The 25,192-nt window shown below is 38.0% G+C and overlaps 1 long non-coding RNA gene across 1 annotated transcript; it reads left to right on the forward strand.

The window, feature by feature from the left end:
- The first annotated feature begins 907 nt into the window (after positions 1–907).
- LOC148297829 (uncharacterized) lies at positions 908–24,618 on the forward strand. The gene is made up of 4 exons (XR_015833011.1): positions 908–1,032; positions 23,115–23,199; positions 23,363–23,425; positions 24,348–24,618. It is a non-coding gene; the product is annotated as an uncharacterized LOC148297829 (long non-coding RNA).
- Positions 24,619–25,192: the final 574 nt, after the last annotated feature.

Raw genomic sequence — 25,192 nt, forward strand, 5'->3', positions numbered from 1 at the left:
GGCTCTATATAGGACCATTGATTGTACATGGGCCTTTTTTTCCTTTTTTGGCAAAAAGGTTTGTTTTGTAGTTATATTTGGTATGAATAATTGCTTTATTCATCCTCGACCTCGTACAAGATTTCAAACCACATATTTATCGTTAACTCGACAAAATGATGTCTGATTCGAACGTCGAGTCAGTTGGATGACGCTTGAATATCATTTTCATTTGCCTTCCTTCTCTAACCTTTTCTTTATACACTGTGTCACTCATATTACTCCAGCCGACGTGGGTCAACACAAGTGACTCCCAATAACAATTTTAATTTATTTTGTCTTTAAAAAGAAAAAAATTATATACAATCTATATGACGGGGAAATCGAACCTAAGATATTCGTACAAAGTCTTAGCACGCGATTACGAAGTGCTTTGTGTGCTAAGCTAAGCGACTGGCTTTGGAAGAATTCATGTATCGGGTCTACTTTTCTTTTCTCGCCCCTTAACACTCCATGGAAGGGCTGCTAAGATTTCATTAAAGGGTAATAAATATATTAATTAATCACAAAGTTCGTGAAGGGACGAGGATTAGTGCGGTGAGGAAGCTACGCGGTGAGAGAGACATCAGAACAAATCATGAAGGTGGCGTTTGGCCCCGCTGAAATTTTTTAAAAAGCAGCTTTAATAAAAATTTGGCATGAATTGGGTGTTTGGTAAACCCAAAAAAACAAGCTTATTTTAAAAACACCCATCATAAAAAGCAAAAACTCAAAGCTGCCAATACCCAGCTTTCAAAAGCTGCTTAAAAAAAGAGCCGATTTTTTGATTAATGAAAGTTTCATTATTCCTATAATACCCCTAAACATTTTACGAAAGGACAACGTTTGTCCCTCTCACAAAATATCTCGCGATCTTCACTCTCTCTGAGACCTTCACTCTCTCTGAGACCTTCACTCTCTGCTCTTCTCACTTTTCTTCTTCTTCCTTCGCTATCTCAAAATTCCAGTCTCAATCAAGGAAGTTCATTGCTAACAACAATCAGCTACTCATCAGTAAGTTCATCTTTTCATTACATTTATGATTTTTGGGTTTATATATGTAATGAAATTAGGTTTTTTTTGGTTTATATGAGATTGGGGGCTTTGTGTTCTTGGGGCTTTAGGGGGAAGACACGGGAGAGAGATAGAGAGAGAGTTTTTTGTACTGGGTTTGTCTCTCGTTGCTTTTTGGCAAGGTTTTGTGTTGGCGAGTAGAATATATCTTATTCTATTTGGGTTTTATTTATTTTTCCTTTTGTATAGATATTATGTAATTATGATTCCACTTATTTCCTAATTAAACCCTACTAGGGTTTGTAACCTGTATTATAAATACCTCCTTTTGGAGAATGAAATATATCTGAAAATATTCTACCCATATTGTTTGACTTGGTATCAGAGCCGACTTTCTGGTGACCTGTGTGTGTTGTGCCCACCCGTGTTCTATTGTGTGCCATAATTTCTTTTAGGGTTCTTGTGTCTGTGCCTTTCCCGTGTTCCGCTGTGTGCTCTGTGGTGTTTGTGCCTCTACTGTGTTCGTGCATCTGCCTCTACTGTGTTTGTGCCTTGTGCTCTGTCGTGTTTGTGCCTTTACTACGTGCCTCTACTGTGTTCATGCATCTGCCTCTACTGTGTTTGTGCCTCTGTTGTCTTCATGCATCTGCCATATTTGTGTCTGTGCTGTGATCTGTTGTATACCCTGCGTGATTTGTTGAGTTTCTGCTACAATCATGGGTGATAATTCCATTGTTGGTGCTGCAGCTGCTTCTGCAAATTTGCGTGTTTCTGACTCTATTCCAGGTACTGGCTCTAATACTTGGATAATTGACACTGGTGCTTCTGATCATATGACTTATAATGCTAAATTTTTTGATGAGTTGTTGATCGGTTCATAATTGTATATAATTTTGTACCCTTCTAGCTTATGATTTGGTTATGTTATTGAGTTAAACTTGTGCTTTTAATCCATTTTCTGTTTTGATAAGTCCATAATTTCATACACTTGCATGCCTTCTTTACTTAGTGACTTTGCTTAGTTTCTCTTTATTTTGAGTCACTTACTTCTGTTTGTGTGTTTTGTAGGTTAAGATAGCAAGAGATAACATTTGTTGCAATCCATGCATGTTAAGGGCTGATTGGCATATGAGGAATATGAGCTTAAAGACAAACTAATTTTGGCTACAGCCCATTTCCGGCCCAGTTTCGTAGGTCAACTTCTTGGCCTTGGATCAGCATTCTCTAGGGCTCGGATGAGGAGACATTCTTCATAGAAGTTGTTCAATTGGGTGTCTAGTATAACATATCCAAAATTCAGCCCAATTGAACATATGTGGAGTCCTTATCCCGTCCAACACTGAACCATGCTCAGGAGGATTTGCAGCTGCCAGCTTTGAGCCTTGTCTCCTCCTTTAAGCCATGTGCCTCACCCATGCTGCAACTGACTTTGGATCCAACATAATGAGTGAATTGGGGAGGCATTCCAGCTATGAAAGTCTAAAGGATCAAGTTGGTACATGATGGAGCTATTAAAGAGAAAGCATGTGCATGCATGTAAAGCATAAATGAAATGAAGTCAATTCCAGTCTATGTTCGGCAGCCAAATTGCAAGGCCCAAAACGCACACTTCTACTACTCCGATGGGAATACTTTCTTCATAGAAGTTGTTCCAATGGGTGTCTACTATAACATATCCAAATTTGAGCCCCATTGGATACGTTTTTAAACCTCTGGCCTTCCTACACCAAGTCTGGTTCAAAAGACTCGTTTTTGTTCAACAACCAAAAGAAGACCACATGGGTTGGCAGCAAAAGGCAGCCACAATTGATCACCTTTGATCCCATGTGAAGAAAGCTTGAGGTGCAGCAAAAGAAGTATGGGATGAGATTGATTCCAACCACACTAACATAGACAAGATGAAGTGTGAGTTATGGGTTGTATTAAAAGAGGAATGGTGGTGTTGGATTTCATCATGTTGTTCCTCCCTCTTAGCCCTATAAATAGAGAAGCCTTCAAGCTTCAAAACACACCCCAAGGGGGGGAGCTCTCAAACACTTCTCTAGAGCTCCCTTCCCTTCTCTCCCTCAAATTCTCTTAGTTTTCTTTCAAGTTGTCAATTGTTGTAATAAAATGAGTTTACTGAATTTTTCTTCAAGTTTTCTTTGTTCCACTTTACTTTTATTTGTAATGTACATTCTTTCTTAAGCATTCAAGTTTAATTAGTTTCCAAGTTTCAATTATGGTTTTTGTTCTTATTCATTATGCTTATAAGTTAATATGCTAGTTTGAATGATTGATCACCATTTAGGCTTGCATGTTAGCTATCTTGGTTTGAATTAAGAGTAGTGTTGTGTCGATACAGCTGCACCAAAATGGATTCAGCTGCATCCTCAACTTGTGATACTCGCAAGTGCACGAGCCGTTTGGTAGTATAGCATATGTAAGTGCGAGGTCGATCCCACGAGGATTGGTGATTGAATGATCCAATTCATTTTTCCTACACAAAACAGAAATGAAAAAGAAAGGAAATAAATGAAACAATGAAGAAAGAAAATAACTAACTCAAGCAGATAAGTTCCCAAGTTCAATTAGATTAACGGATTGATTCTAGCTAATGTATGATTAAGCCATGGTGTGTGGTCATAACCTTGTGTTCCTAATTCCCTAATTTGATCATTTGTTGTCTAACCTAAAATTAAGCATTAGGAACCCATTAAGCATAGAAGAACAATTTAAACAACCAAGCATGTATCTAATCCCTGTTGTCGAATGTCCATACATACTCTTCCTATTCATAGTTCAATTCGAATTAAAGCATGGTGTATACTCTTAATTCAAACCAAGATAGCTAACATGCAAGCTGATCGGTTCATAATTGTATATTATTTCTTACCCTTCTAGCTTATGATTTGGTTATGTTTTTGAGTTAAACTTGTGCTTTTAATCCTTTTTGTGTTTATCTTTCAGTTAATTGAGCTTTAGGTAACAATGATGGCTTTGGAGAACATAATTCATGCAATTCAAGCATGTTAAGGCCTAATTTGGATGAATTGATGAAGAGCTTAAAGACAAATTCATTATGGCTACAGCCCCCTGCCAGTCCAGTTCCGTTGGTCATATTGCAAGCTTTGTTTCAGCAACCTACATAGCTCGGATGAGGCCACATTCTTCATGAAAGTTGCTCCAATTGGTGTGTACTATAACATATCCAAAATTCAGCCCCATTGGATAAATCTGGAGTCCGTTACCTAGCAAACACAGAACCATGCTCAGGATGGATCTTATCAGCGCGGAAAATGAGTTAGCAATTTGTTTCGGCCTTAACTTCTTCCTCCGACCTTGGATTGGCCCAAATAACATATGGCTGGAAAGAAGACATTCTGAACTTCAATTTAGAGTGCTTAAAGTCCTAATTTGATTAAGAGAAGCCCAAGTTGTAAGCCCTTGAAGTTGCTGGTCATGCTGACCTCAGCATGTGCTGGTTGGATGCTTGGTCATGGTGAGCTAGGTATGAGCTATCATTTCTGGTTGGAAGCTTGGTCATGGTGACATGAAGATGAGCTAGGGCTGCTGGTGGGATTTAGTGGTGAAGTGCATCAACCAATTCAAGATTTTCTAATACAAGTGCATCACCCATTTCAGATTTTCTAATACAAGTGCATCAACCATTTCAGATTTTATAATTCAAGTGTTGTATGCATTAGTCTTATTGAATTCTGATTTTCACTTCCCCTAGGCCTATAAATAGGGATGTTCTCTAAGCTTGTAATAACACCCCAAGGGGGGGGAGCTCTCAAACACTTCTCTAGAGCTCCCTTCCCTTCTCTCCCTCAAATTCTCTTAGTTTCCCTTTGTAGTTCTCAATTGTTGTAATAAGATCATTCTATTAAATTTTCTTTGTACTAAATATCAAACACTTTTCCTTTCTCTTCTTCTAATTCTCTAAAGCTTTCAAACACATGTTCTTCCAAAATCCTCAAAGTTCTCAAACATCTCTCTACTTCCCTTCTCTTCCAAAAGTCTCCATGTCTCAAACACTTCACAAACACATTTCTCTTCCTTCCCTAAGTTCTCAAATTCTCCAAGTTCACAAACATCCTCCAAGTTCTCAACCACTCTCTTCCAAATTCTCAAAGTTCCTAAACACTCTCTTCCAAAATCCACAAAGCTCTCAAAACACCTCTCTACTTTCTTCTCCAAATCCTCCAAGTTCTCAAACACTCTCTTCCAAATTCCCCATGTCTTAAACACATTCCCTTCCAAAATCCTCAAAGCTCTCAAACACATGTTCTTCCAAAATTCTCTAAAGTTCCCAAACACTTTCTTCTCCCTCCTCAAAGTTCTCAAACACTTCCTTTCTTCCTCAAAGTTCTCTTAGTTTCCTTAATGTTTTCTTAGTTGTAATTTATTTTTCTTTGTTATGTAAATTCTTTTCTTAAGTTTTCAAGTTGAATTAGTTTCCAAGTTTCAATTATGGTTTTTGTTCTTATTCATTATGCTTATAAGTTAATATGCTAGTTTGAATGATTGATCACCATTTAGGCTTGCATGTTAGCTATCTTGGTTTGAATTAAGAGTATACACCATGCTTTAATTCGAATTGAACTATGAATAGGAAGAGTATGTTCTCCTTTCTTGCCCTTCTTGCAAGTTCATGCTTTGGGATCCACTCAGGTGAAGATGCTGCTTGTTTATCTTCCCCCTTGTTGATTTCATCCTTTTCCTCACAGGTTGATGAGTTCTAGGAAAAATCAACATGCCAAGGACATATTGGAAACTTTCAAGCAAGTGCAAGTCAATATTCCTTCCTTGGATGCAAACAAGCTCAAGGAATGCGAAACTGTTGCATTAACGGAAGAGGTTTCTGCTGTTTTGCAAAGGAAGCTTCCTCCCAATTTGCAAGATCCAGGAAGTTTCACAATTCCTTGTATAGTTGGTGATAAATTGTTTGAGGAACCTTTAATTGATTTCGGTGCTTCAATTAATCTAATGCCATATTCTGTTTTTGAAGTACTAAAGGAAGACAAGCTGAACATCCATGTTCCAAGCACCAATCATATGTTCAATGTCACTCCTTCTACTCAAATGAGAAGGCCACCCGACCCTAAATATGTGCCTCCTCCATCTAATCCACGTATTGAAGAGCGCTTAAAATTGCTTTTGAAACCTACTCATGTGCATAAAAAGAAAAGAATACGAAATGGGTTGATTAGATGGCAAAGGGATTTGAAGAAACTTCATGTTCGGCACAAGGAGGCGATTGAGCCAAAACCCCCCAAGTGACCCAAGTATGTTGGAAGTCCGGCAAAAGACTTTAAACTTAGCGCTTCTTGGGAGGCAACCCAAGGTGAATAGAAGAAGTTTGTTGTCGTCCTAATCGCTTCAAAGTGGAGTTTCTCTAGACTCAAACTTACTTTTATTTTACTTTATTTATTTATTTTCCTTTTGAGTTAGGATTTCAATCTCCAACCAAGGTAATTTCGATTTTCTTGTTGTTTCTCTTTGTTTTTCTTACTTTTACTTTCCTTTACTTGTTTGTGTTTCTATTTTGTTGTTAAGTTTGGGAAGTAAATTGCTTCATGATTGCACACACTGAACTTTGGCTCAAATGTTTATTTCATTCCATACATGTGATTCCAAACACAAACTTGAAAAAAAAAAAAAAAAAAAAAAAAAAAAAAAAAAAAACATAAATTTCTCAATCACATGTTCATTGTTGCATTTTGCACCACCTGAGGCTTCTACTAATTGCCTCTGTCTGTTCTTGCTTGTAGAACCTGCAACAGCTCTACATGATCTTCATTCCTCTTTTGCAGCATCTCTACATGCTGGCTGGCACTGTAGAGCCGCTTCTGCAGGTCCGCCACCAGAGCTTTCAGGGCCGCCACCTCCTCACTCAGTGCCCCGCACTCTCGTGTTCTCGCCAGTAGGCGCATGCCCAAATTTGTGGCCGAGACCGCGTTGAGCACGGTTAGATTGTGGGACTCGTCCACTGCCATCTGGTCAGACCTCTGCGCCACATGCAGATGATCTGCAACTGTAAGTCTGCTGACAGTCATGCCCTCCGGCATTACTGCCCTTCGCGGCACCACCTCAGAGAAGTTTGAGGCCGAGCCATGATGGTATGAGGAGTTTGGGAAGATAGGGTTTGGAGGAGCCCGTATCTGGGCATTTGGTGGTGCAAGCGACAACTCAAGGTTAAGGTCATCAACAAGCATATCTGGGGATGCCATTGATTTTTCTGTCTGGGCTTTTTGATGGTTTTTCTTGAGTTTGCAGGTTGAAATGCAGGATGCTCCTTCTTTCAACCGAGAAGTGGTTTAAATAGACTTATTCTCATAGGGGAGCCGACACCACTTTGTATTTCCGGAGCAATTTGCGGATGAGTCAAGTTAAACAGGGAAGCATTTCTGCTTTCACTTTACTTTCTTTCCCTCCCTGTTTTCTGGTTCATTGTGTTTTGATTTCTTTTTAGTTTGTCGTCTTTGTTTTATTTCCGTTGGGGAAGTGTGCTTTGTTTCTTTTTAGTTTGTCGCATTCCCTTTATTCAAGTTTGGGAAGTGTGTTTTGTTTTTCTTCTTTGTCTTTTGCAACTTTCTTTTCTTTTATTTCCGAAAACGAGAAATTGAAAAAAAAAAAAAAAAAAAAAAAAAAAAAAAAAAAAATTCACCGAAAGGCAAAGACAAACAGGCACACCAATAATACACTAGAATCATTTTTTTCCAGTGCTCGGTGTCTCGACCATAGGACCCTTGAGTTTAGCCCTTTGGCTATCCACTTCCGGGGCTTCACGCACAGCCTCTTGGGGCTCATCACTCGAGCTCCCAAAGATTGCATTCTTAGCTTGAGCGTAACCACTCTCGCGGTCTGTTTTCTTGCGTTTTCCCGGTCGGTCTATGTCCTCCAGCTGCTTTCTCATGTCATGGGCGTAAACACTTACCATCTTTGAGAGATTTTTGTTCTCTTCCCGCAACGCCTCCAGCTGGTGTCGATTCACCTCTAGTATCCTTGCCCTTTCTGTTTTTAAACTTTTAATAATACTCTGGCACTCTTCAACCATACTTCGCTCTGCCGCCAACTGACCTCTTAGCACCTCCACCTCATGGGACTTCGCAATTAGGCGATGACCCACACTTGCGACTGTTGCTGTGCTTTGCACGCTTAGTGCCAGAGCATCGCTCACGACCCGGTTGTCATCCCTTGATCCCAGCACCCGTATATCCTTGGGAGTCACTAGATTTCTAGCAACTCCAAGGGCAACATCGTTGTCCAGCAGTATCGAGTCATTCACTGTCACGTGCCCCCGTGCTGAGGCAAAGTAGGGCATCCACACTGGTGCCACTGCTTGGCCCTGAGTCTGAGTTGGTTGAGCTAGGTTGAGATCCAGCGAGAATGGGTAGGAAGAGGCCATTTGAACTTTCTTTTCTTTTGTTCTTGCTTTTCTCTTTTGTGTGTTTCTGAGTTTTGTGTGTTTTGCCCCAACTCTTTCTCTTCTTCTTTTATAGAGTTAGTTTCTACGTAACCCTAGCCACTGCGCTTTTGGTTTGGCGCGGCCCTTGCGGCCTATCCCCCTCTATCGCCTCACCTGTTCCCCAACCCCTTTAATTGCATTTCCGCCTTTCAGCGCTTTCAAGAAACGAAAGTCGTCACGCCTTCCTATGAAGGCAATAATTCTGGCTTGGGACCGTGAGAGAGACCTCTGCTTGTCGGCACGTCTCTCACTTTGTATCCCGTGACTCACAGGAGCCGAGACATCAGGGCCCACTTTTTTTTATTTTTCTGAGTCCTCGCTCTTTGTGTTTCTGACTCAGTTTCTTTGTTTTATATACTTCCTTCGCTTTTGGGCTTTCCTTTGGGTTGGGCTTTCATTTTGGTTTGTGCGTTTCTTTGGGTTGGATTTCTGCGTGCGTAGGACTGTTGTTAGGGCTTACTGTTCTGCTTGTTTTGTTTTGTTTTGTTTGGTTAAGTTTGGTTTTGTTTTGTTTTGTTTCGTTTTGTTTTGCAGCCGTGTTGTAGTTGTATTTCTTGTTTGTTCTTGTTTTTACTTGCTTTATTCCCTTTATTTCTTGTTATAACATTGTTGATGCCTAAGTTCTTTAACATTGAGGACAATGTTTATTTTTAAGTTTGGGAAGGGATAGCAAGTCTTTTTCGTTTCACTTAAACTCTTGCTTTCTTTTATTTTGTTTTCTTTTCTGTTTTGAATCTTTTTGTTTTCAAGTCACTTTCCGGACATATACGATGAAATGGCATCGTTCTAGCATGATATGTTTGAAACCCTCTATGCACTTGCCATTTGTTTCATAATTCTCCAGTTGAGGGATTTGCATGATCCAAAGAATTGTATCAAGCATGAATTAGACTTGTATAACCATATAATGTGAGCTTTGAGCCTTTTGCTTCAATTCATGAGTGTTATACACATATTCTTATTTTCTTGTCATCCGAGTTGTTGTTTGATCTCATTATTCATTGATTTGGTTGAGCACTTAAAAGTCACTCATTCTTGTGCAATTTGATTACATGACATTTGAGAAATGATATTGAGGCCCTCTTTGGACCGTTTGTGCCTTTCAAGCTAACCGTATGCATGCTTAAGCATGATTTTCCATTGTTAACCACCTTGAGCCTATATGTATGTAAGCCTTTTCTTTCAAGTAACCAATTTTTACTTCTAGCCTTAGCCTGAAAAACAAGAATATACCTTTCTAAGGAACTCATGAGCTTTAATTTAGATATGTTTTTCATGCTAAGTTTGGGAAGGGTTATTACATTTCAAAAAAAAAAAAAAAAAAAAAAAAAAAGAGTACTTCACTCAAAGGGTGAAAGAAAAGAGAAAAGTTGTGGTTAAGTGGCAATGGTTTCAAATCCAATTCCATGTTTCTTGGTTGTTCGAATGGAAGGAAGGAGTGTGAATCATAATTAGTGGAGGTACAAGGCTTTGTGGTCTATTTGATCACCCCTAAAAAAAAAAAAAAAAAAAAAAAAAAAAAAAAAAAATTGAAAATCTTAAGCGTGATGTTTCAAAGTCTTTTAGTCAACGATTATATGCTCTTACATTGTGAGTTCCTTGGACTTTATTGTATCCATATCCTTCATTTCTTACTCACCTTACACCCTTAGCCCCATTACAACCTATAATAAAGACCTAAATTGATCCTAAATGTCATGTGGTTGATTTGCACACATTTTTCAGCTTTTGAGTGTTTAGCATCCTTCTTGAGATCATATTCATGCATGTTTTTCAGCTTGCTAATTTTGAGTTAAGTCCCTTATGGTTTAACTCTATTCTCATGTCTATTATTGAGTGATGCATTGTAACCCTCTCCCGAGTGATTCATTTGTGAGAGGACAACTTTGGTGAGATTTGAAGTTACATTTATGCTTGGTATGATTTTTTGAAGTTGTGTGAAAACTGAAATTGGAGAATGAGTTTCATTTGGCCATCACACTACTACACTTGAGCATGTTGTGTTCTGAACTTTGCCGCCTTGTGACTAATGTCTAAACTAAGTTTTTCTTGTGAAAATTTTTGAGTCATTTGCATGAGTCACTCTCTCTTTGGAAAGTGTTCGAAAAGTTTTGTTTCGAGTCTTGTTTTAGTTTCTGTTTTGCTCGAGGACTAGCAAAAGATAAGTTTGGGAAGTTTGTTCGGTTCATTTTTACACATGATTTTTCATGTTATTCACCCACTATTTTGAGTTAGTTCTTGACATTTTATAGCTTTTTACTTCCTTTTTGTGTTTTCTTAGATTTTGCCTTGGTTGGGATGAAAATGAGCTAAAAGTGCATTATTAGTTATAAATTCTGTTTTTGTTCATTTTCGTAGGTCAACTTCTTGGCCTGGGATCAACATGCTCTGTTGCTCGGATGAGGTCATGATCTTCATGAGACTTGTTCCAATGGATGTTAACTACAACATATCCAAATTTGAGCTTCATTGGACAAGTATTGCCTATCCAACCAATCCATCATGTTACCACAGTTCTGGAAATCCGGATTTGGCCAGCTTTTACCTCCCTTGTGTCATCTTAACTTCTTGTTACCATAACTCTTGGTAACAAGGAATTACATTTGTAAAATAGATATTTTCTGAGCTTTTGGCATCTTTGTGAAGTCAAAGCTCCATCATGGCAAGGGGACAATGGGCTAAGGCTTTATCAAAGGTGGTAGTTTTATATTAAAAGGTAAAAGCTGGAAAGGAGGAGAGAGGGAGGAGAAGTCAAAATTGCAATCTGATATTGGGAGCCTTTTGATCGTGGGAAATCAGGCTATTCCACATTCTACACAACTTGAGAGCAGCTTTTGGGGAGCTAAGAGCAAGGAAGGAGAAGGAGGTGCAGCCAAGGAAGAAAGGAGAAGACTTCCACCATTGAAGACTTCAAGCTTTCATCATTTCCAAATCTGTAAACTCCTTCTAGTTATATTTCGAGTTTGTATTTGGAATAAGTATGAGCAACTAAACTCCATAGCTAGGGCTTAGGTTGAAGCCCTAAACATGATTACCTTATTGTTTTGATGCTTGAGTGTATGAATTTCTAGATGTTGTTGATGAACCCCATTCACTAATTGAATTTTATGATATGTGTTTGCTTCCTTTGCTTAATCACCTTAGGTTGTATGCATGTAGCTAAAGTTGAGAAGTTGTGTAAGATAACCAAGAACACAATTTCTAATTAGCAACAAATGATTGAACTTGTTTAAGTGAGCATCATGTGAATTGGTTTCTTGACAACAATTGATGAATTCCAATTCACCAAATTAATCTATCCTTGATGTGTGTTTTCCTTGATTGATTACCTTTGAAAGCATGCTTCTTGAGGTTGTTGGGATTATGTGTATCTTCATGTTTTCCTAAGCAATAGATGGATGGAGTAAGAACCATCCATGTGAATTGGTTTCTTGAATACCTAATGTAAACACCATGCTATTAGGGTTCTTGTGATGTTCATATTCTCTTTGAACTTAATGGGTTTTCCTTGCAATCGAATTGAAGTACGAACCATACCTAGGTTCGGTTATGAGGAGGGCACAAGTATTGTAGCACGAACCATGCACTTTACGTATATTAGAGAGAATCAATGCGTCTTGAGCCACGACCCATGGTCTTGATTGCGAACATCTTCATCAATACATTTAGAGTTCATCACTTGAGTATCCATGAACATGGGTAGAATTGTTTAGGGTGGATTCCGAAACCCTAGTGTTTGTTACATTTTAATTTCACATTTTGATAATTCATCTCTGCCATTCACATTTAAATTCAAAGTCCATTTACTTTCATGCAATAGAAATAGGTCACTTGAACCAAATCAAAAACCCCCCCCAATGTGTGTGTGAGTTGCGTGTTTGACACGTTTTGTGTCTTTGTCACTGAATTTTGTTTGTTTCCGTAATTGTTTTGGACTTTTGGTCCGCGTTGTGTTCTTTCATTTTCTGTGCTGATTCCAACCGTATAAAGAACGTGAATTTTGGATAAACGGTTGGAAAGTTATAGGTCAAAAACTGGACAGAGGTCGAAACTGAAAAACAGAGAAACGAATCTGTCCAAATGGTGATAAACGGGTGATAGAAAGTGCTGTTTGTGTTTTTCTTTGTTTTCTTGTGTTGTTTCATTTCTTTTATCTTCCTTACTTCATTTTTAGTTTCCAATTTGTATTGTGTTTGTGTGTTGTGTAAAATTAGTGTTCTTTACGTACTCAAATTAGAACTTATAGGAAACCGACAAGTTCTTCGTGGGATCGACCCCGTACTTACATAATCTATACTTCATTAGATTCGTGCACTTGCGGGTATTTTTAATTGGTTGTTTGTGTTGTTTCATTTCTTTTATCTTCCTTACTTCATTTTTAGTTTCCAATTTGTATTGTGTTTGTGTGTTGTGTAAAATTAGTAATAGGGAAGTTCTCTAAGCTTGTAATAACACCCCAAGGGGGGGAGCTCTCAAGCACTTCTCTAGAGCTCCCTTCCCTTCTCTCCCTCAAATTCTCTTAGTTTCCCTTTGTAGTTCTCAATTGTTCTAGGTTAAGGATTAAAATAATAACAAATAAAGAGAAAGGATTGAAATGCTTCCCCTTGAAGCAATTAGGTCGAGCGTGATGCATTTGGAGGTCGCGACTTCTCCCACTACTCCACACTTCCTATCTTTGAAGTTGCCATCTCTCTCCATTTTTATTAAGCTGTCATAAATTGCTAAAACAAACACACAAACTTGAAATGGAATTAAAATGATTAGGAAATAAAAACTAAAATGAAAAGGAAAATCAACACACATCCAATTCCATGCTTCAAAGCAACAAGCACCAATGGGTTGTGTAAGCTGGGACTTAAACCCAGTTCTCTTGCTTGTTGGGCAATTGTCCTTTTCTGTTGGACTACAAACACAACTTGTCCATTAACGTCATTAACTTTAAAACTTGAAATTGTCCAGTTAAGAAAAAAAAAATTAAAGTAGGAAAGCCAAATAGAATCAAACAATGTTACCGATCCCCGGCAACGGCGCCAAAAACTTGTTGCGTAGATTAGCTGCACCAAAATGGATTCAGTTGCATCCTCAACTTGGAGCTAAATCTACGCAACACAAGCCTAAATGGTGATCAATCATTCAAACTAGCATATTAACTTATAAGCATAATGAATAAGAACAAAAATCATAATTGAAACTTGGAAACTAATCAAACTTGAAACTAAAGAAAAGAATTTACATAACAATGAAAATTAAGTAGAACTTGGAAAAACTTAAGGAGAATTTCAGCACAAATATTTCATTACTACAATTGAAAACTAGAAAATGAAACTAAGAGAATTTGAGGGAGAGAAGGGAAGGGAGCTCTAGAGAAGTGTTTGAGAGCTCCCCCCCTTGGGGTGTGTTTACAAGCTTAGAGAACTTCCCTATTTATAGGCCTAGGGGAAGTGAAAATCTGAATTCAATATGGCTAATGCATACAACACTTGTTTTATAAAATCTGAAATGGTTGATGCACTTGTATTAGAAAATCTAAATTGGGTGATGCACTTGTATTAGAAAATCTTGAATTGGTTGATGCACTTCACCAATAGATCCCACCAGCAGCCCTAGCTCATCTTCATGTCACCATGACCAAGCTTCCAACCAGAAATGATAGCTCATACCTAGCTCACCATGACCAAGCATCCAACCAGCACATGCTGAGGTCAGCATGACCAGCAACTTCAAGGGCTTACAACTTGGGCTTCTCTTAATCAAATTAGGACTTTAAGCACTCTAAATTGAAGTTCAGAATGTCTTCTTTCCAGCCATATGTTATTTGGGCCAATCCAAGGTCGGAGGAAGAAGTTAAGGCCAAAACAAATTGCTAACTCATTTTCCGCGCTGATAAGATCCATCCTGAGCATGGTTCTGTGTTTGCTAGGTAACGGACTCCAGATTTATCCAATGGGGCTGAATTTTGGATATGTTATAGTACACACCAATTTGAACAACTGTCATGAAGAATGTGGCCTCATTCGAGCTATGTAGGTTGTTGAAACAAAGCTTGCAATATGACCTACGGAACTGGACTGGCAGGGGGCTGTAGCCAAAATGAGTTTGTCTTTAAGCTCTTCATCCATTCATCCAAATTAGGCCTTAACATGCTTGAATTGCATGAATTATGCTCTCTAAAGCCATCATTATTACCTAAAGCTCAATGAACTGAAAGATAAACACAAAAAAGATTAAAAGCACAAGTTTAACTCAAAAACATAACCAAATCATAAGCTAGAAGGGTACAAAATGATATACAATTATGAACCGATCAAATACCCCCAAACCTAGATTTTGCTAGTCCTCGAGCAAAACAAAAGGAAAACGAAGAAAAATAAAACAAAATAAGAAGTTAACTAGACCACTTTCGTAGGTAACTCGATTGCATTGAGCATATGCAACAAGCCTTTAAACCTCTAGGCATCCCTAGTAGGAGGAGTTGTGTCTCCTGAGGGTTTAACAGATACGATACCCACAAACGTTTTTCTAACTCTACAAAACAAAATGGTTAGAAAACTTAATAGATTTGTTAGTACTTAAGCAAAACAAAAAACAAAAACAAAACAAAAAACAAAAACGTTAACCTTCCAACCGAACAGAAATGTTAAACTTCATAGACATGGCTCAACAAGGAACAAAACAAGCACTAAGGAAGTTCTAAACATTATTCAAGTGCTACCACAATCTCACAAAAATCATGCTCAAGGTGTGTGTGTGTGTAGTAGCCATGAAGATACAACTCATGCTTCTCAAACAACGATATGAATTCCTGCAAGAATGAACACAAGTTTGCCAAGCTAAACCAAGATCAATAGGACTTTACTCATGGCTGTAATGCGGTTATGGTAATGGTTAGACAAAGAATGGATATGAAAACACAAAGTCTAAGGAGCAAAGTAGAGCATGACATGTAAACAAGATCATGGACGTTTGAAATGTAAGGCACATAAATTGAAAAGCTCACAACACCAGATTTTGCAATTGAATCACTTCACAATTTGATTTTGACATTTACACACTTTGTATAATATTTGGCCCAATTTTGCGGCTCTTTACCCTAGATCACCTTGATTTCTCCTTATATCACCCTAGGGTCGTGACTACATTGGCCACACTTCTTTTCTCTTTTTCTTTTGATTTTTTTTTATAGCTCATTTATTGCCTTGAATACATTACAATCTCAAATACAATCATACTCTACATGTCCCCTAGATGGTAGGATATTTAATAGATGATAAGGTGATAGAAAGAAATGGCTAAGTGTTTGGGCACAAAATGGTTTACAATGGAATATGTATTGTATGGGTTGATGGAGGAAAAAGAAAGAGGCTTAACAAAGATGGCCTAAATCATATCTTAGTTATAACTTAACATTCCAGTGAATCACACAAGCAAAAAAAAATGCATACAATTGGGTAAGACATGCAAGAGGTGTATAGTCATGGCTTAGGTGCATAGAAAGCTCAAGAATAATTATGTGAGACTTAGCTAGCAAAAGAATAAGATTCAGACCTAACACAATGCTTATCAAATTCCTAAGAGCCATATTAGAAGTTAGACTCAAGATTTATCATTGGTGTGGGAAGGAAAACTGAAAATGACACAAAGAAAAGAAACAGAAAAGAAAAACGAGAGGTTTCAAATTGCAAATTGAATATATTTTTTTTTTAATTTATTAAAACACACAAATATACAAGTAACTCAAGGATGACCAGTTAAGGGCCTCAGAAAACACAGCCAGGGGATCCGGGAAGGTTGGAGGGGTCACAATGGTCCCGCTTAAAACCCAAACTTCTTAGACACCGAAGGTGTCGCCTAAAGAACTCCTAGACACTGTATTGACGGAAACGCTCACTGGAGTTACCACGAGTCAGCTCATATAAAAAATCTTTTTAAATTTTTTTTTATATATAAAAGAAACATAAACTTAAAATTACTAAAATAAAAACAAAATAAGTAAAGAGAAAGGATCGAAATACTTCCCCTTGAAGCGATTAGGTCGAGCGTGATGCATTTGGAGGTCGCGACTTCTCCCACTACTCCACACTTCCTATCTTTGAAATTGCCTTCTTTCTCCCTCTTTATTAACCTGTCATAAATTTCTAAAACAAACACACAAACTTGAAATGGAATTAAAAGGATTAGGAAATAAAAACTAAATTGAAAAGGAATATCAACACACATCCAATTCCATGCTTCAAAGCAACAAGCGCCAATGGGTTGTGTAACCTGGGACTTAAACCCAGTTCTCTTGCTTGTTGGGCAATTGTCCTTTTCTGTTGGACTACAAACACAACTTGTCCATTAACGTCATTAACTTTAAAACTTGAAATTGTTCAGTTAAGAAAAAAAAATAAAGTAGGAAAGCCAAATAGAATCAAACAATGTTACCGATCCCCGGCAACGGCGCCAAAAACTTGTTGTGTCGATACAGCTGCACCAAAATGGATTCAGCTGCATCCTCAACTTGTGATACTCGCAAGTGCACGAGCCGTTTGGTAGTATAGCATATGTAAGTGCGAGGTCGATCCCACGAGGATTGGTGATTGAATGATCCAATTCATTTTTCCTACACAAAACAGAAATGAAAAAGAAAGGAAATAAATGAAACAAGGAAGAAAGAAAATAACTAACTCAAGCAGATAAGTTCCCAAGTTCAATTAGATTAACGGATTGATTCTAGCTAATGTATGATTAAGCCATGGTGTGTGGTCATAACCTTGTGTTCCTAATTCCCTAATTTGATCATTTGTTGTCTAACCTAAAATTAAGCATTAGGAACCCATTAAGCATAGAAGAACAATTTAAACAACCAAGCATGTATCTAATCCCTGTTGTCGAATGTCCATACATACTCTTCCTATTCATAGTTCAATTCGAATTAAAGCATGGTGTATACTCTTAATTCAAACCAAGATAGCTAACATGCAAGCCTAAATGGTGATCAATCATTCAAACTAGCATATTAACTTATAAGCATAATGAATAAGAACAAAAATCATAATTGAAACTTGGAAACTAATCAAACTTGAAACTAAAGAAAAGAATTTACATAACAATGAAAATTAAGTAGAACTTGGAAAAACTTAAGGAGAATTTCAGCACAAATATTTCATTACTACAATTGAAAACTAGAAAATGAAACTAAGAGAATTTGAGGGAGAGAAGGGAAGGGAGCTCTAGAGAAGTGTTTGAGAGCTCCCCCCCTTGGGGTGTGTTTACAAGCTTAGAGAACTTCCCTATTTATAGGCCTAGGGGAAGTGAAAATCTGAATTCAATATGGCTAATGCATACAACACTTGTTTTATAAAATCTGAAATGGTTGATGCACTTGTATTAGAAAATCTAAATTGGGTGATGCACTTGTATTAGAAAATCTTGAATTGGTTGATGCACTTCACCAATAGATCCCACCAGCAGCCCTAGCTCATCTTCATGTCACCATGACCAAGCTTCCAACCAGAAATGATAGCTCATACCTAGCTCACCATGACCAAGCATCCAACCAGCACATGCTGAGGTCAGCATGACCAGCAACTTCAAGGGCTTACAACTTGGGCTTCTCTTAATCAAATTAGGACTTTAAGCACTCTAAATTGAAGTTCAGAATGTCTTCTTTCCAGCCATATGTTATTTGGGCCAATCCAAGGTCGGAGGAAGAAGTTAAGGCCAAAACAAATTGCTAACTCATTTTCCGCGCTGATAAGATCCATCCTGAGCATGGTTCTGTGTTTGCTAGGTAACGGACTCCAGATTTATCCAATGGGGCTGAATTTTGGATATGTTATAGTACACACCAATTTGAACAACTGTCATGAAGAATGTGGCCTCATTCGAGCTATGTAGGTTGTTGAAACAAAGCTTGCAATATGACCTACGGAACTGGACTGGCAGGGGGCTGTAGCCAAAATGAGTTTGTCTTTAAGCTCTTCATCCATTCATCCAAATTAGGCCTTAACATGCTTGAATTGCATGAATTATGCTCTCTAAAGCCATCATTATTACCTAAAGCTCAATGAACTGAAAGATAAACACAAAAAAGATTAAAAGCACAAGTTTAACTCAAAAACATAACCAAATCATAAGCTAGAAGGGTACAAAATGATATACAATTATGAACCGATCAAGTAGACACCATGCTTTAATTCGAATTGAACTATGAATAGGAAGAGTATGTATGGACATTCGACAACAGGGATTAGATACATACTTGGTTGTTTAAAATGTTCTTCTATGCTTAATGGGTTCCTAATGCTTAATTTTAGGTTAGACAACAAATGATCAAATTAGGGAATTAGGAACACAAGGTTTTGACCAAACACCATGGCTTAATCATACTTTAACTAGAATCAATCCGTTAATCTAATTGAACTTGGGAACTTATCTACTTGAGTTATTTTCTTTTCTTTCTTTCTTGTTTTATTTATTTTCTTTCTTGTTCTTCTATTTTGTGTAGGAAAACTAAATTGGATCATTCAATCACCAATCCTCGTGGGATCGACCTCGCACTTACATATGTTATACTACCAAACGGCTCGTGCACTTGCGAGTATCACAAGTTGAGGATGCAGCTGAATCCATTTTGATGCAGCTGAATCGACGCAACAGTTGTCTAGTAACACCCGTGACCCATATATAACTAGTGCTAATGGTTTGCCCTCTCCAATTACTGGCGAGGGCACCATTTCTCTCACCCCAACTCTGTCTTTGTCTCGTGCGTTATTAGTTCCCAATATCCATTGTAACTTGTTATCTGTTGGTCGCTTACTTGATACACTTAATGCTTCTGCTACTTTCTATCCTACCCATTGCTCTTTTCAGGATCTCAAGACTCACGAGGTGATTGGGCATGGTAAACGGATATGGGGGTTGTATTATTTGACATTACCTTCTGCACCAGTTCGTGATCGTGTCGTTAATACTGTTCAACGTTGCAGTGTCAAAGACAAACAGCAAATTTGGTTATGGCATCGTCGCTTGGGACACCCGTCATTTGGCTACCTTAAGCGTCTGTTTCCATCTTTATTCCGCTCCTGTGATGAGTCTAGCTTCGAATGTGAGACTTGTGTAATGGCCAAGAGTCACCGTACTGTTTTTCCCTTAAGTAATAATAAAGCTGCCTTTCCTTTTGAGTTAGTCCATTCTGATGTATGGGGTCCTGCTCGTGTGACTTCAAATGGTTTTCGTTGGTTTGTTACGTTTATTGATGACTGCACTCGCTTAACATGGGTGTATTTGATGAAGAATAAACATGATGTTGCCTCTATTCTTCCTGATTTTTGTGCCATGGTGTCTACTCAGTTTCATGCTCATGTTAAAGTTTTTCGGACCGATAATGGCGGTGAATATGTGAATCATACATTGAATCAGTTCTTTCGTGATCACGGTATCATTCACCAAACTACCACTTCATTCCCTCCTCAACAGAATGGCGTGTCTGAAAGGAAGAATCGTCAGTTACTTGAAGTTGCCCGCTCTCTTATGTTGGATATGTCTGTTCCTCATCATCGTTGGGGACATGGTCTCTTGGCCGCGGCCTACTTAATTAACCGTACTCCTAGTCGGGTTCTTGATTTCAAGACTCCACTTGATGTGTTGTGTGCTCTTACTCCTCCGGTTTCGGTCTCTAAGTTACCTCCGAAGGTGTTTGGGTGTGTTGCGTATGTTCATGTCTACTCCCATCAACGAAGTAAACTTGATCCTTGTGCTCTCCGCTGCGTCTTCATTGGTTATTCTACTACTCAGAAGGGTTATAAGTGTTATCACCCGCCTACTCAGAAGGTACATGTCACTTTGTATGTTACTTTTCATGAAGAAGTACCCTACTATGTCTCTCCCTCCTCTTCAATTCAGGGGGAGAGGGGGAGTGAATTGAAGAGTTTCGGAGTGAAAAATATGGAAGTTTTTGGACCTGAAGAAGGAATTTCTGGCGAACAGGAAGCGACCGGTCGCAGGGAAGACGCGACCGGTCGCCAACGACTCTGTGATGAAAACGACCGGTCGCACATAGGAAGCGACCGGTCGCACATAGGAAGCGACCGGTCGCTCGCGTCGACGAGCGACAACAGTACCGATACGAGTGACTCGACCGGTCGCGAGGAAAGCCACGACCGGTCGCTTGACGAAATTGTTGGTGTTTTCGAGCCTCTCTCAGAAGGACATAACAGTGATATTGGCGACTCTCGTACAGATGAAGAGCCTCTCTCAGAAGGACATAACAGTGATATTGGCGACTCTCGTACAGATGAAATTGATAATAGACCCCCCTCTGCCCTGCCATTGCCTCAATCAAGTTGTGATAATGAGGTACTTTCTAGTGATGTGCCTACCTATTCTTTGCCCCCACGTACTACCCGTGGGAAACCTAAAGTGCAATATTCTTCTGATATACATGCCAAGTCTAAATATCTCATTAACCATTATATGTCAACTCATCGTTTATCTAAATCGTATGCATCATATTTGTGTCAATTACCTATTATATGTGTGCCAACTAAGTTGCAGGATGCTCTTTCTGATCAAAACTGGGTAGATGCAATGCATGTTGAGATGGAAGCCTTGAACAAGAATGCTACTTGGGAGTTAGTTCCTTTACCAGAAGGAAAAAAGGCAGTTGAGTGCAGATGGGTGTTTACTTTGAAGCACAAGGCTGATGGTTCCATTGACCGTTACAAGGCAAGATTGGTAGCAAAAGGGTATACTCAGACATATGGAGTGGATTACACAGAGACTTTTGCTCCAGTAGCTAAGCTCAATACTGTACGCGTACTCTTATCCTTAGCTGCTAACCGTGACTGGCCGCTGCTACAATTTGATGTCAAAAATGCATTCCTCCATGGTGACCTCAAGGAAGAAATATATATAGATCCTCTGCCGGGTATCCCTGTGACTTCTAAGGAGGGTGTGGTGTGCAAGCTACAGAAATCCTTGTATGGATTAAAGCAGTCTCCAAGAGCGTGGTTTGGAAGATTTGCTGCATCCATGAAGAAGTTTGGGTATGTGCAAAGTAACTCTGATCATACTTTGTTTCTGAAGCGTCATAAAGGTAAATTGACGGCTTTAATTATTTATGTTGATGATATGATTGTGACTGGAGATGATCATGTAGAGATACAAAGTCTTCAGAAGTATCTGGCCTCTGAGTTCAAGATGAAATCATTGAGTGATTTAAAGTATTTTCTTGGGATTGAAGTTGTCAGATCTAAACATGGTATTTTTCTATTCCAAAGAAAGTATGTTTTGGATTTACTTGCAGAAACTGGAATGTTGGATTGTAAACCAATTGATACCCCTAGTGAGCAGAATCATAAGTTGGGGATATATCCCGATCAAGTTCCGACTGATAAAGAACGTTATCAACGACTTGTGGGGAAATTGATTTATTTAGCTCATACCCGTCCGGACATTGCGTATGCTGTAAATATAGTGAGTCAGTTTATGCACTCTCCTAGTGTGGATCATATGGGGGCTGTGACTCGTATTTTAAGGTATCTGAAAGTAACTCCTGGCAAGGGGTTAATTTTCTCCAAGTATGGCCATACGAATGTAGAAGGGTATACAGATGCTGATTGGGCAGGTTCAGCCACAGATAGGCGTTCGACATCTGGGTATTTTATGTTTGTGGGTGGCAATCTTGTTACGTGGAGGAGCAAGAAACAAAAGGTGGTGTCTAGATCTAGTGCTGAGGCCGAGTATCGGGGAATGGCCCATGGTGTATCTGAGTTACTATGGTTGAGGAGATTGTTGAAAGACCTTGGTTTTGGGCCTAATAAACCCATGGATTTATATTGTGACAATACGGCTGCGATTGCAATTGCTCATAATCCTGTACAACATGACCGTACAAAACATGTGGAGGTTGATCGAAATTTCATTAAAGAAAAGTTGGATGCAGAGATTGTGTCCTTCCCCTTCATCCATTCAGAGTATCAGTTAGCTGATGTTCTTACGAAAGTTGTTTCTACAAGTATCTTTCTCAACTCGCTTGACAAGTTGGGCATGCGTGACGTCTTTGCTCCAACTTGAGGGGGAGTGTTGGCGAGTAGAATATATCCTATTCTATTTGGGTTTTATTTATTTTTCCTTTTGTATAGATATTATGTAATTATGATTCCACTTATTTCCTAATTAAACCCTACTAGGGTTTGTAACCTGTATTATAAATACCTCATTTTGGAGAATGAAATATATCTGAAAATATTATACCCATATTGTTTGACTTTTTGTTTTCTCCCTAGCTTGGTCTGGGGTTTTCAATTGGCCTTTGGGTCAGATACTTCTGTCTTTGTTTCTCTTTCTCTGAAACATGTCTGTCCTAGATGCCTTTTTTCTCTAGATTACCCAACCATCATTGTTCATAGCTCATTGTATAGTTTGGTACAGTTCCAAAATCTCAAGAACAAAACCCGCTAGGCCAATCTGGTTCATTATATACATACATCTATATATATACACACACATATATATATAATTGCAACCCCAGTCCCCAAAAGTCAAGTCCCGTGTTGATTTTTCCATTGTCCTAACCTTGTTTCAACTTTCCATCAGTTCTGATATTTTTTACAACTTTGTTGATTATGAGTTTTCTTTCCTGCAGTTGCGGATGCTTCATTGCTGTGAAGGAAGTTTCCTTGCTGGATAAAGGAAGTCAGGGGGTGCAAAGAGTTTATCAACTTGAACAGGTGAGAGGCTTGCGTTGTGTCTGGTCCTATGTCCTGGTTTTGCATGCCTATACTAATTGATTCAGTAATAGTTTGTGAGTGGAGCCTGGCTTTACTGTTGTTTCTGAGATCCTTTTCTTCTCATTCAGTGTTTGCTTGTTTGGTTTTTTTTTTTCTCTTCCAGGAGATTGCTCTTTTGAGTCAGTTTGAACATCAAAACATAGTTCAATACTACGAAACCGCTAAGGTACTACTTTTTATTTTCTTGTTGTTCTTGAGCTTGAATCTATGCCCCTTAAAATTGTTTGTCATGCTATTCCCTTAGAGTCATTTATTCGCGTATTTAACTTGCTACAGATTCTGGCCATTTATTCGGAGTCATTAGATACTTCATTTTTATGTTGGTTTGACACTTGGTGACATTGCAACGAGAATCATTAATGACAATTACAGAAAAGTCCACCTTAATGTATAAATAAGGGGATGAGATATTCTCATACATTGGTGTATTTTGTCTATCTGAGGTGGAATTTGTTGTATGCGTTATTGCTATGACTTTATTTTGTTTAATTTTCTTATTTTCATTCACATACGAAATCACTGTAAATAAAAGTAAATAACAAAAGTGATTGTAACAAAAGTGTTTAATTTTCTTCCTTTTATTTATATTTTTTTGTGTTGGTGGGCTTTATCAAAAGTGATTGTAGCATGCTGATCATTGTGGTAAGCTGGAAATTTTGGCTAAGAGATTCAATAACAATGTTCCCTAGTAAGCTGGAAATATTGGCTAAGACTTTTATGTCATCTTTGACTCCTCTTGGCATAATAGGCTAGCTAGTTCCTCAAGTAATATATATTAAAGATTAGGAAAATTATATAGTTCTTGTTCTTATGTCAATTGTCAAGGTGATCAATTTATTTTCATGTGTGGATTCTTCTTGTTCTTGGTTTTCTTTCATGAATCATTAGGAAAACTCCATGATTGGACTCTTTGTCCCTTGTTGAGATTGAGAAGTGGGTTTAAGGGATGTTTTGTTTTAATTAGTATTATTTGTTGTTATTACATGAATAATATAGATGAATATTCATACATGTAGGAAAAGGAAAGTTTGCTTTTTTTATGCTTTCAGTATAATATATATTGGGATAATTATTTGCTATTTTCGTAGGGGAAGCCAACCAACGGGTTATAAAGAGGTATTCAATCATGTTGATGTACAACAAGAACATAGTCTTCATGACAATGGAACACAAGAGATGGAAGCATTGAGAAATAGGATCGCTACAAGTTTAATGAATGCATCTAATTAGCTTCTTTTATATTGTAGTGATCTATTTGGGCATGTTAAAATTGAACAAGTTTTGTATATTCGTTATGCTAACCCTCTCCGAAGCCCTCAAAACACATTGTTATTATTAATATAACAATATTTATAACTACTTTTGTTACAATATTGATTTATAATTTATGGTAATATATGTGTGCTAATTGTAGATTACAATTTGTGATAAAAACAATGTGTAAATTAAATAAAGAAAAAAAAATTATGTAGTGAAGTTTGTTTTCTTTTTTTTAAAGTAGAAAAAGAATGAAGAAAAAAACAAACAATTTCATCATCATGCCCTTTTCGGTCATTATACATACTAAAAGCACTTCTGATAAAATTTTACCAAACACTTCGACTACTCACAGCAGTTTTTCAAATATAGTTTACCAAACGCCTAGCTGCTTTTTTTCATAGCTGATTATTTTCGCAGCACAGCAGAAACAGTTTTTTTTTAAAGCACAGCAATGCCAAACTAGCCCGAAGACTAATCAAAATAAGCCAAGGGCTGGTAGGGTACTAGATTATAAATAAATAGCAACTCTGATTCTTAAACGCCTTTGTAAATCATGTTATATATTTATCCGCTATATTCTATTATTAAATTATAATTCGGGAGCTGGGTTTCTATTAATTTATAACATATTATTTTCTTTGTTTGGTATTTGTCTTTCAATTCCTGATGCGAA

Source organism: Prunus avium, chromosome 1, assembly GCF_965620075.1.
Source record: "Prunus avium chromosome 1, drPruAviu1.hap1.1, whole genome shotgun sequence".
NCBI lineage: Eukaryota > Viridiplantae > Streptophyta > Magnoliopsida > Rosales > Rosaceae > Prunus > Prunus avium.